Source organism: Schistocerca piceifrons, chromosome 6 (genome assembly GCF_021461385.2).
Source record: "Schistocerca piceifrons isolate TAMUIC-IGC-003096 chromosome 6, iqSchPice1.1, whole genome shotgun sequence".
Classification (NCBI taxonomy): domain Eukaryota; kingdom Metazoa; phylum Arthropoda; class Insecta; order Orthoptera; family Acrididae; genus Schistocerca; species Schistocerca piceifrons.
Genome location: NC_060143.1, coordinates 180,713,455 through 180,727,177, shown reverse-complemented (window position 1 = coordinate 180,727,177; position 13,723 = coordinate 180,713,455).

Here is a 13,723-nt window from a genome sequence, read left to right as displayed (position 1 = left end):
TCTGACATCGCTATGGCAACAGACTTTGCGTAAAACATATCAAACCATCAAGTAATGATACCTTAGTAAGAAGTACAAGAAAGGAGACTCCCAGAGTATCGTGCTTGAAATATGGAACCTAGGACGTACACCTGGCAGCATCAGTAGGAACCATAGCTGCATGTCTTTCCACCACTAGGGCCAAGGTGAAGATCGGCTCTATCACAATCGCTTTTCTCGAAGCCAGATCTAACAGTAATATAAATTAATACTGAAGGCGTATAATCTGAAAAACTTGTATTGTCTGATATCTCCAGTCATACAGCTTGCAACATATTACTAATACAGGAAACTAGAGAACCACAATATCGAAGAGTAAAAATAAATGGTATGGTCCTTATCACTGGAATTCCCCATGGAAACCATGGTAGTGCTGTGTTTGCTAAAACTGGCATAAGCATCCTGCCAACAGGTTTAACCTCAGAAAATGACACAGAGATACTGGCTGTTGAGACCCGGTCTCGCAATGTGATGTACGGTATATGAACCACAAAATGGTGAGCTGAAGTTCGTGGAAGCCCCTAATTTTTAGTCCGTGTCAGTAAAGCTGGTCACGGATGTCATAGCACATATGGGGGTTATCGGAAAACTGATGAGAGCAGAGAAGATGTTGAAGAATCGGATGAACAGATGGGGCTGATAGTAGTACACGCTCAACAGCTGCTGCCCTCCATTATCAGTGGGAAGTTGCTAAAATCTTTGTCAGTGAACACAATGCCCACCAGGAAAAGGATGTTTCAAACCTTTCCCACACACTCACGACCGATTAGTTATTTTTACTGTTGCAGCAGTGGTGAAGCCAGAAACTGACGTGTTTAACTGGGATTTAATTGTAAGCGAGCACATTGGGAAAAGTTCTGTTTATAAGTCGATAAAGAAATTACAAGCCTAAGCCAAACACATAGATGTACGATAGGTTTATCGAATTAATCAGAATCAACTCTCGTACATATAGTCCTAGGGGCAGAAGAACACCTTATATAAATCGACCCGATAACGATTCGAGATCTGGAAATACAGACAAAATGTTCAAATGTGCGTGCGTTCTTAAAGGACAAAACTGCTGAGGTCATCGATCCCTAGACTTACACACTACTTACACTAACTTATGCTAAGAACAGCACATACACCAATGTCCGAGGAAAGACTCGAACCTCCGGCGGGAGGGGCCACGCAGTCAGTAACATGGCACCTCTAACATCGTGGCTACTCCACGCGGCAATACAGACACATATTTTATCCGAAGACATAATTCAGATAGGCGAGGACCTATTGATTGCTGTACCAGCAATCAGAAGAGAGGAATGATGTAGTACAGCGTCACAACTACACGTGAAACTTAACAGCCGTAAGGTATGGACGTTGCTGAACGGTGATCCAAGTGCTCCTCCAGGCCTGTTTAATATAACTTAGATCAAATTGCAGATCAGGTACTACTAAATAGGAAAAACTAAAAGAATGACAGTGAACAGCAACTTTCAAACAGATACTGACGATGAAGGTTACCTTGGTATCCCTTTCACCATGGAAGTAACTTCTCAGTCTATGAAAAATTATAAAGCGGAAGGCTTTGATGATCTAAGGCAGAACAAATTAAAATGTCTGGGACAGTAATAAAGACCGGTATCTTAAATGTAATGAACACCTGCATTTCAAAATTATGGATTCTTAAGATCTGGAAAGAAAACCAACGGATACTAAACACTTCCGATCAGTTTATCTGTATAAAGTCTTCAAAAGGCTGATCTTCAATTGCGTCTCACAACATGCGCGCATGTTTCCCCCCATCCCCCACCGCCCAGAAGCGTTAAGCTGCGGTAAAATCCTTAATCTGACTTAGCTCATAGAATACAGATACGACAGAGGACAAGTTACGGGAGTGGCATTCATGTATCTGCCAGCAGCGAGTGACATTTCCATCCGCAGGAAATTGATTAGAAAAGTACGTTCATTCATAAAACACTTCTGTTTAACACAGTGCATTCAGCTTTTGCTGCAAAACAGGTGTATGCTTGTCACTCGGAATAATAAGAAGAGGCGATGGAGGGCTTTGGAATAATGGTTTCCCGCAGGGTAGTGTACCGGCATCCCTGTTGTACAACACCTAAACAAACGACCAGCCAATCAACTCTGGAAGAAGAACATTTATTTATACAGATGACACACTAAGTGATGCTCAAAGCAAAAATTGAGGCAATGGGTATGACGGTGACAGTAACTCTTCAAGATCTTTTCACGTATACTGCCATTAACTACCTAAAGCCAAATCCCGGAAAGAAGCAGGTCTGTGCCTTCATGTGAGAAACCCGGAAGCCTGGAGGAAGTTTATATTACCTGGAGAGGGCAGTAACTACGATACTTCAAAATTCCCTCACATCAAAGATCATTGCCTAGAAATCATACTAAACCATACTAAAAGTATCTGCCGAAATAATATCATCCGTAAACTTATCGGCAATATCTGCGGCTCACAGCCAAATGTGCTCCGTACTTCTGTCCTGGAACTAAGCTTCTCTGCAGCAAAATAGCAACACCAGTGTGTCGGAATTGGAATGAGCATGAACACATTGCGTCTGGCTGCCTATGTCTAGCTCTGTCACCAAAATTTATAATATTATAGGTATGGCACCGCCTGACATCGGCAGAAGAGAGGCATAGATATTAAGAAAAAGAGGCGTTAAACTGATCCCAAGCACCCCCGGTTTTTTGTATAAACTCAGAATCCTATGTTGATTTCAAGAAGGACGCTCACGTGGACAACATGAGCAACTCCATCAGAATCTGGAAGTGGTGATGAGACCATCAAAAAAGAACGCACTCAGGGCTTTTATTTGCCGTATGTGACACGGAAGATACTAAACCGACTCTAGGACTCAGGATGTCACGATGCATGGCGAACCTCAGAAAGCGGGGCTTCAGGACTGAAGATGAGTCCTGTGAGTGTGGGGACCTGCAGGACCCAAATCGCCTTGTCTGTAGAAACCTGCTTGATTCTTGCACCACAGAAGATCTGTATGCGGAATGTGATAAGGACATTACGACGCTCCGCCTAACAGAGAATCAGCACTGTCTGGCAGAACTTTTATTATTCTGTTTATATTGTATTATCTACCTCCTGCTCACGTCAGATCAATAAATAAATAATAGAAATGAGAAGAAAACGAGTTTCCTGGTCCGTACAGGTTCTGATTTCTCTCGTTTTCACAGTCCTTACGTGAGAAGTAAGTTCGCGACGTTAAATCATTTTGCCGCCTGTTGCAAATGTACGTTCTCCAAATTTCCACAATAATATGTTGCTGAGAGAACTTTTTTGCACGCCTCCGAAGTGGTTCGATGTCTTCTGCTCGTCAGATACCTTGCTGGAAAATCGATAGATTTTTTTCTGAAAGTGGTTTCATGTTATTTAGGATTCCAATAAACCATATTATTCCCCACTCTTTTGGCTACAAATCCCCATTTTTCAGCATAATCTCCGCTCATTGTGATGGTGCAAAGGCCACCTTACTGGGAGGGTCTTTACGCAAGCTTGATAGCACTCTATTAGTCCACATCGATGCCGTCTTGTTGAATCAATGACCACCCCATGATCCACGTACAGCTTCCCACGGAGTACGGCCTTCGTTCGCCCAGACAGATGGAAGACGGAAGGTGCGAGATCCAGACTGTAGGGTGTATGAGGAAGAACAGACCAGAAACGTTTTGTGTGCAGGGTGAAGTCGTTTCTTCATTATCCTAAGGGTGTGTGTGACCGACCTGCACACGGCAGGTTTGCGTGACTTTGTTGCGACGATCACAGTGTATTCACCCAAATACTCACTGTGGTTCTTTTCACTTCATGGTCTCCATGGAAGTTCTCCAAGCGCCTATGAATATCTGCGATACTCTTGTTTTCCACCAAGAGAAACAAATCGACAGCCCTGTACCTGGAACGCACCACCTTTACGGACACAATTTAAAAGGCTGCGTAGAGCACCGCAATCTATTAGATCTTCGTCAAATTATGGGGGCTCAAGGGGGTATATTCCATGATGCTCCACAGCAAATTCCGCTTTTTACAACTTAAATTGGCAGAGGAAAAAATTTGCCGCACTACCTATTGAATGCCTCATATATTCACAAAAAAACAACACCAAGGAGTAGTTAATGTACAATAATGGAATTTCGGTAAAATATTTGTCAAGGTCACATGTTTAGGTGAGTAACTTTGCAAGATGGTTAGTTAGTGTAAGCGTGATGTAAGCCACTGCGAATGTAAACTACTGGTACATCAATAAGCAGTGTTACTGCCAGAATGTTGAGCGCAAGCACGAAAATGTGCATTCAGTGTGCTGTTGTGACAGTTTTTGAAAATACAACCGTTCGCTGGACGAAAGATCCGTACCCAAAGACTGGAAAGTTGCACAGGTCACACGAATATTCAACAAAGGTAAGAAATTACCTCGAATAAAACGCTCTACTGACACACAGTCAACATCGTTTTCGAAAACATCATTCTTGTGAAACACAACTAGCTCGAAAACATCGTTCTTGTGAAACACAACTAGCTCTTCACTTGCACGACTTGTTGAGCGCTGTTGACAAGGGATTTCAGACTGATTACGTATTTCTGGATTTCCGCAAGGCTTTTCACACTGTACCCCACAAGCGGCTGGTAGTGAAATGGCGTGCTTATGGAATATCGTCGCAATTATGTGACCTGTCAGAGAGGTCACAGTTCGTAGTTATTGACGGAAAGTCATCGAGTAAGACAGAAGTGATTTTTGGCGTTCCCCAAGGTAGCGCTATACTCCCTTTGCTGTTCCGTTTCAATATAAACGATTTGGGAGACAAACTGAGGAGCTGTCTTAGGTTGTTTCCAGATTATTCCGTCGTTTATCAACTAATAAAGTTATCAGTAGATCAAAACTAATTACAAAACAAAACGATGTAGAAAAGTTTTCTATATGGTGTGAATACACACCCACACCCCATATATAGTTGGCTTTAAATTAGTTATGTCTCACAGTGAACATTGTGGGTTAACGCCATATCAGTGACTGAATTTCTGCCAAGCCTTTCTGCAGTACCGCAGAAGGAACATTTAGCTTCTTCAAGTCCTATTACACAAACTCGTTCAAACTCAATGAGGTGTAGATAATGAAGTCTTTCTTGTCTTCAAGGCGTTCTTGACTGACGATAACCCACAATGTTCAGTGTGAAACACAACTAACTAAAGCATATATATATATATATATATATATATATATATATATGTGTGTGTGTGTGTGTGTGTGTGTGTTTGTGTGTGTTTTCGCACCATATATATAATTTTTCTAAATCGTTTTGCAATTAGTTTTGATCTACTGATGACTTTATTAGTCGATAAACGACAGAGTCATCTGGAAACAACCTAAGGCAACTCCTCAGTTTGTCTCCCAAATCGTTTATATTGATACGGAACAGCAAAGGGAGTATAGCGGCACCTTGAGGAACGCCAATAATCACTTCTGTCTTACTCGATGACTTTCCGTCAATAACTACGAACTGTGATCTCTCTGACAGGTCACATAATTGAGACGATATTCGATAGACACGCAATTTGACTACAAGCTGCTTGTGGGATACAGTGTCCTAAGCCTTCTGAAAATCCAGAAATACGTAATCAGTCTGAAATCCCTTGTCAACAGCACTCAGCACTTCAAGTGAGTGAAGAGCTAGTTGTGTTTCACAAGAACGATGTTTTCGAAAACCATGTTGACTGTGTGTTAGTAGAGCGTTTTATTCCATGTAATTTCTTACTTTTCTTGAATATTGGTGTGATCTGTGCAACTTTCAAGTCTTTGGGTACGGATCTTTCGTCCAGCGAACGGATGTATTTTCGTTTTTCGTGGTATTCCCAGGTGATCTCGTCATTCTCCAAGGCACAATGGATCAACACAAGTATGAACTACTCGTATATCCAGCCGTACATGTAGTTTGTTTTATCTCGGCATAATGATATCTACCAGCAGTAAAATGCGACGTGTCACACTGCTCGCAGTGTACATGAGTTGTTAGAAGGGCACTTGGGTGAGTTTACCGTGCTGCCCTGGCCACAAATTTAAACTCAATCGTGAATCTGTTGTACCACATCGACAGGGCAGCTCGCTCCAAGGCTCCTCACCCAAGACACCTAGCAGAGCCACAGCACTAGAGACGGCATGGCTCCACACACCTTTCGGTACCTTCCAGAAAAAAATGGCTCTGAGCACTACGGGAGTTAATATCTGAGGTCATCAGTCCCTAGAACTTACAACTACTTAAACCTAACTAACGTAGGGACATCACATACCTCCATGCCAGAGGCAGGATTCGAACCAGCGACCGCAGCAACAGCGCGGTTCCGGACTGAAGCGTCTAGAACCGCTCGGCCACATCACCCGGCGGTACCTTCTAGAACTTCACTGACTTTCTTCCTGCGCGCCTCGCAGCGATCCGCTCTGCAAAAGGTGGCTTTTAACATGTGGTCACATTAGTGTGACAAGACAGTGTAGAGTCTGATGTTGCACTTTAAATTACGCTAGTTCCCAGAATGTCTCTCCTAAAAGACTCAATCTATTTTACAGTATATTTTCGAGATTTGACATACTAAAACGTACGATTATGTTTAAATTTGTGTTTCATTTACCTTTCCCAAATGTTCAGTCTCCTCCACCGAGTGAAAAACAATAGTCAAACAATTTCCGAGAACGTCTATAGTTACTGATTCCATTACTATTCTAGAGGGCGTTGCGGTTCATCCCTCATACAAGGAGTCTTTCACAACACACCCCCCCCCCCCCCCACACACACACACCCTCCCATAAACACATTAAAGAAATAATAATAAAAACTTACTGTGAGATCGGTCGACTTTGAGGGCTATGTTGCATTTCCTGCTTCGTTGTGAGAGTACCGTATTCTCGACCAGAGCCACGTCGCTCATTTCTAACTGAACTGCATTTGTTAAACGTAGAACGCAAAGCCCCTCTTGTTGTTGTGTTCCCGCCATCTCATCTCAACGCACCCCTCAGGGCAATGAACGAGAGAGAAAGTAAGAAAACTAGCTGTAGCGCGGAGACCTCCAGCGGAAGCCACAAGAACTGATAACTGGCATCAAACCAAACATTTAGTTTCAATTCGCAAGTTACAAATCCCTCAAGGTTCTTATACTTTTTTGTTTTTCTTCGTGTAGAAGACGTAGTATTGTGAATGCTCATGACCCTTTTTGGAGCACCCTGTGCTTCTACTCTTTGTAACTACTTTCTCTTAACAATCTGAATAACACGGTGCAATGAGACATTATAAACTTGCATGTATTAATTATTTCTTACCGGAAGGTAGTTCATTAGAAAATAATCAACTAAGTGACTGCTTACCTTCGAAACTCAGAAGCAGTTCTGCTCATATTGCGAAGAGAAACGTCCCTGTTACACTAACACGGGACACGTCAGAAACTACATGCACAATCTGCCTCTTGCTCAAAAATGGCTCTGAGCACTATGGGACTCAACTACTGTGGTCATTAGTCCCCTACAACTTAGAACTACTTAAACCTAACTAACCTAAGGACATCACACACATCCATGCCCGAGGCAGGATTCGAACCTGCGACCGTAGCAGTCGCACGGTTCCGGACTGCGCGCCGAGAACCGCGAGACCACCGCGGCCGGCTGTCTATTGCTCCTCGTTCATAATCTCTGGGCCGTGCCACGGCCTATCGATAAATCGTAACATGTTGTAATATTTCTGGCTTATTCAGCCTTCATATTAGGCTGCAGCTGCAGGAAGCTACTCCCAGGGCAGTGGAGATGCAAGGAGCATAGAGATGACGCAATGTGGGATGAGGTACCGGTGACAGATGTTAGATTCGGTACCATTCCCGTGAAAAAGACCGCCTGCATGATGCTGCTGCTCTGTGATTGGCTGCTGTGTTCGGCGGTATGGCGCCAAAACGTTAAACTTTAGTTGCTATTATTAATTAAAAAATAGTCCCCCATTCGGATCTCCGGGAGGGCACTGCCAAGGGTGAGGTTACCATAAGAAAAAGATTGAATAAACAACGAAAGGATAACGTTCTACGAGTCGGGGCGTGGAATGTCAGAAGCTTGAACGTGGTAGGGAAACTAGAAAATCTGAAAAGGGAAATGCAAGGGCTCAATCTACATATAGTAGGGATCAGTGAAGTGAAATGGAAGGAAGACAAGGATTTCTGGTCAGATGAGTATCGGGTAATATCAACAGCAGCAGAATTTATATATTTATTTATTTAGCGTATGGCAAGTACAAATCACGTATGAGAAATCTAAAAGTACATAACACACAAAACAGTTACAATATCACAAACAAACATCTAGGTTAGAAATATAATCGATTGCACTGTTAGTCGCATCCATGAAGTCCCTTGTTGGCCCAGGGTAGGCCCTCAGAGGGCATTCTACCACGATATGGTGAATTGTCTGCCTGTCAGCGCCGCAGTCGCAGTGTGGGTGATGGCACTATGCTCCATTTGTGAAAGGAGTCCGCACAACGGGCGTGGCTCGTCCTGATCCTGTTAAGGGTAGACCAGATTTTTCGGGGCAAGCCAAAGCCCCGAGGTCTGTTAGATGTTCCCAATAAGGTGTTAACCTGAGGCGGTGTCTTTTCCTCCCATTCTTCTCTCCAGCGGTCCTCAAGAATAAAAGCGTTCTTTACCAGATCTTTGGCACTTGCGAGAGGGGGGTGTCTGGATTTCAATCTATTTTGTTCAATTCCATTACTCAGGGTGTGGATAGGAAGATCTGGGCTATTTTGGAGTTTTCTACACTCCCTGACAAGTGCGCGTTCTCTGCGCAAATGTGGCGGCGGGATATGGCTCAATACAGGCAGCCATTGGACAGGAGTTGACCTGATCGTTCCAGAGAAAATCCTCATCGTTTGGTTCAAGACTGCATCCACCTTCTTGATGTGAGCACTATTTAACCATATTGGGGAACAGTACTCTGCTGCAGAATAGACAAGTCCTAGTGCAGAGCTACGCAGAATGGAGGCAGTGGACCCCCAACTAGTGCCACAAAGCTTTTGGACAATGTTGTTTCTAGTTCTGACTTTTTCAGCAGTGTTTAGAAGGTGTTGTTTATAGCTCAATGTTCTATCGAGTGTCACGCCCAGATACTTTGGTGTTCTATTATATGGAAGAATGCCGCCATCAAAGCGGATCTTGAGCTCTTTGTTTGCTAATTTGTTATTCAGGTGGAAGCAAGTGGCCTCTGTTTTGGATGGACTGGGTTGGAGCCTCCAGTCACGGAAGTATTTTCCTAGAGTGGTCAAATCGCTGGATAGTGTGATCTCAGTTTCCTCCATCACTCGATGTTGTGTGGCCAAGGCCCAGCCGTTCGCATATCCGAACATTTTGGATCTCGTCCTAGGCACATCGGCTATATACATGCTGAAAAGCAGTGGAGCCAGTACTGAACCTTGGGGCAGGCCATTATTAAGTTTCATGAATTTACTTCTGTTGTTACCGATGACAACCTGGAATGGTCTATTGCAGAGCATTTCGTTGATAAGGTTAGCCGTTTTTAGACATGGCACGATGCGGAGGAGCTTATAAATCAGGCCCTGTCTCCAGACAGTGTCGAACGCCGCCGTCAGGTCAACAAATACCACCGATGTTTTTTGCTGTCTTTGGAAGCCCGCCTCGATGTAGGTTGTTAGAGCGAGGACCTGATCCGTGCAGCTTCTTTTCGGCCGGAAGCCCGCCTGTTCTACCGGTACAGCCTCCAGGATGACTTCGCTCATTCTGTTGTACATAAGTCTCTCCAGTAATTTATAGATCATACTGAGTAAGGCGATTGGGCGGTAGCTCTGAGGTTGGTCACTCGGTTTGCCCGGTTTTAATATGGCAACAATTTTAGCCTTTTTGAGAGTGTGCGGAATTTTTCCAGTTTGCAACACGTTAGAGAAGAATCGCGCAAGCCATAATCTTGCAAATTTACCACAGTGGAGCAGAAATTCTGGGTGAATCCCATCAAACCCTGGGGCCTTTCCTGGTTTTATATCGTTCAGGGCCATATTTAACTCTTCGACTGAAAAGGGTTGGGAATAAGATGTATTATTCTCTGCTGTCGATTTTGCTCTTTAAGCTCCTTTTTAATTTTTATAGTATGGGCTAGTTCCTTTGGGGCCCTGGACGTCTTGCTGATGTGAACCGCAACTGTATTTGGGGACATAGCGCTGGTCATTCGCAGATTTTTACCTCCACCTCCAAGTCTCCGAAGCAAAGACCACGCCCTTCTGCTTGATCTTGTAAAATCCATTTGTTCCACGGTCTCCATCCACTTAGCACGCCTGGCCGCGTCTAGGCTATGTAATAGAACATCTGCAATTTCTTTATCCCCGTTGTCCAGAAACTGTCTACAAAGCCGTTCACTTTCCTCGCTCCATCCTGGCACATATTCGTTTCTGAATCCTCTGGGCATACTAACTTTAGCTGAGATGATGACGGCTCCAACAAATCTTTCGTAGTTCTTATACGTTGGGGGTATCCATCCAAGGCATTTATCAAGTTTCTCCGAGAAAGCAGCCCAATCTGCCCTCCCAAAGTTCCATCTAGGACGAGGATAAGAGGATATCAGGGGAATAGTAAGACCTATTTCTAAGTGCACTGGACGACGCTGAGAGTGGGGGAAATCCTCAAGTACCCTGCGAGAGACCGGCAGGGGTTTGTTGTTCTTGTCAGTTGTAACAAAACTGAGGTCAGGGCTGGTCTCAGTTAGCCAAGCGGCTGATTTAAATGTACCTCGGTCTTTGGCGTCAAAGATTAGTTGAGTATTATGATCTTCTGTCCATTTCACCAGGTCTTCGCCGTTTTGGTCAGATATTCGATATTTCCACAGTTCATGGTGGCTATTAAAGTCACCCACATATATTGCTGGGTGAGGCAGGGTTTGAAGGGCTTGTGGGGGCCACGATTGCCCTGGAGGCTTGTATATATTATTTATTGTGACTTCACCCACTTTTATAATGACTTCGTGAATCTCATTTGTGGTAGATGTTAATACGAGAGCCACTTCTTCGATATTTCTCCTGACGTATGTTGCCGTGCCATAATGTCTGTGCTGTGTGGCGCCTATTAGGTCATAGTCAGATATTATGCCCCTTGATCTTAGCTGCTCGTCATCTTCAGTATGGGTCTCCTGAATTGCTACTACGTCAATGTCGTTCTTTGTTAAAACTTTATGCAAGTATATGCATTTGGCTCTACTTATGCCTTCAATATTCAGGTGGCAGACTCGAATCAGCGATCCGAGTTCTCTAGACAAAGGGTTCGTTTTGCTAGAATTCATCGTGATTTGCCGTGACCAGGAGATCAACTAAGGATTATCTGGTCGCCTGTACTTTGCTAGTTCATTTAGCGTTACCCAGGGTGCACGTGTAGTATTCTACTACGGACGCGAACTAGCTTTACACCCCAGCAGCAGAAAATGGTAGTAATATCAACAGCAGCAGAAAAAAATGGTATTACAGGTGTAGGATTCATTATGAATAGGAAGGTAGGGCAGAGGGTGTGTTACTGTGAACAGTTCAGTGACCAGGTTGTTCTAATCAGAATCGACAGCAGACCAACACCGACAACGATAGTTCAGGTATACATGCCGACGTCGCAAGCTGAAGATGAACAGATAGAGAAAGTATATGAGGATATTGAGAGGTTAAAGCAGTATGTAAAGGGGGACGAAAATCTAATAGTCATAGGCGACTGGAATGCAGTTGTAGGGGAAGGAGTAGAAGAAAAGGTGCATGGGGGCTTAATTAAATATAATGAAAATATTTTTAGTAGCTGTTTGTCCGATTACGCTGTCTCATAAACGGTTGGCCCTGACTAGTATTAGTACGCAATCTAACTGCTTAGAACAACAACAAGAATGAAATGAAAATTTTCTGTTAACACAATTAATTAATAAGTCCCCAGCAACTATAAAACCTACGAAACCAACGCAGAAGTGTAATTGTTCTGTGTGTGGGAGTGTGACTCAACGTACACATCTGGCACGGTTCTTCTTCAACAAGACAAGAAATTTTAAATACCATTTATACTGACGTGATAAAAAAAAATTAGAAACACTATAATTGCGTAAGGAAAGCAGAATTACACTCTAATACAAGAACACAAGCCAGATGCTTTGTTGACTGAATCTGTAATGACGCATTATTCAGGACATTGAAATAATGAGAAAAAAAGAAAAGTAGTTTGTTACCTTAATTTATATTGATGAAAAGCGCTCTAATCATTACAATATCTCCACACTGACTCGCTACTACCACATCTCAACCAGAATTCTCCAGTATTACATCTCAGCGAGCACTCTCTGCTACGAGTTCTCGATCAGCACTCTTCACTAGCACATCTCAACAAGCACTGACTACTACGAGTTCTCCCAAAGCACTGACTACTACGAGTTCTTAAGAAGCACTAATACTCTTTTGCGCAATCTCTGGCGCTGTGGCTCAGTGTAGCCACCTTTCATATGCCCCTCCACCACGGGCCAGAATTTGATGGTATTTTTGCCAGCATTGGTGGTGAAAATACCACCAAATTCGTCCACAAAAATACAGACAAAAATAAAAGATAATATTAATACCTAATATCACATAATTAGATAAAATTTTTGGCTTTGCACTGACCTTTCAATAACCTACTATATAAAATACAGTAAGCAACACAAATTCTTTTCATACATGAGACTTTACATAATAGTTCACACAATACACAAAAAATCAGTTTATACAAAAGTTCACATAAAATGCTTTCAATGATTAGTTCCAGTAGTAGCATCCAGCGAGGGTCAACAGGTGCAAACACCAACAAGTGACATCATTTTAGTAAAAGCAGTTTCATCAGTGGCACCCAGCAATGTTGAACAGGTGCAGACACCAACAAGTGACTTCATTTCAGTAGAAGCAGTTCCATCTGTGGCACCCAGCAATGTTGAACAGGTGCAAACACCAACAAGTGACTTCATTTCAGTAGAAGCAGTTCCATCTGTGGCACCCAGTAATGTTGAACAGGTGAAGACACCAACAAGTGACATTATGTCAGTCGAAGCAGTTCCAATAGTGACACCCAGCATTGTTGAACAGGTACACACAGCAACAAGTCACATTAGTTCAGTAGAAGCAATCCATCAGTGGCACCCAGCAATGTTGAACAGGTGCAGACACCAACAAGTGACATTATATCAGTAGAAGCAGTTCCATCAGTGGCACCCAGCAATGTTGAACAGGTGCACACAGCAACAAGTCACATTTCTGAGCAGAAGCAGTTCCATTAGTGGCACCCAGCAATGTTGAACAGGTGCAGACACCAACAAGTGACATCATTTCAGTAGAAGCAGTTCATTAGTGGCACCCAGTAATGTCGAGCAGGTGCAGACAGCAGTCCATAATATTCACTATCACTGATCACACTGTTCATCAGAGTTTATTAGCAGAAATTAAACATGTCCTAGTGGCACCAATCATGTAGAAAAAGTACAAGTAACAGTCCATAATATTCACTATCACTGATCACACTGCTCATCAGAGTTTATTAGCAGAAATTAAACATGTCCTAGTGGCACCAATCATGTAGAAAAAGTACAAGTAACAGTCCACAATATTCACTATCACTGATCACACTGCTCATCAGAGTTTATAAGCACAAATT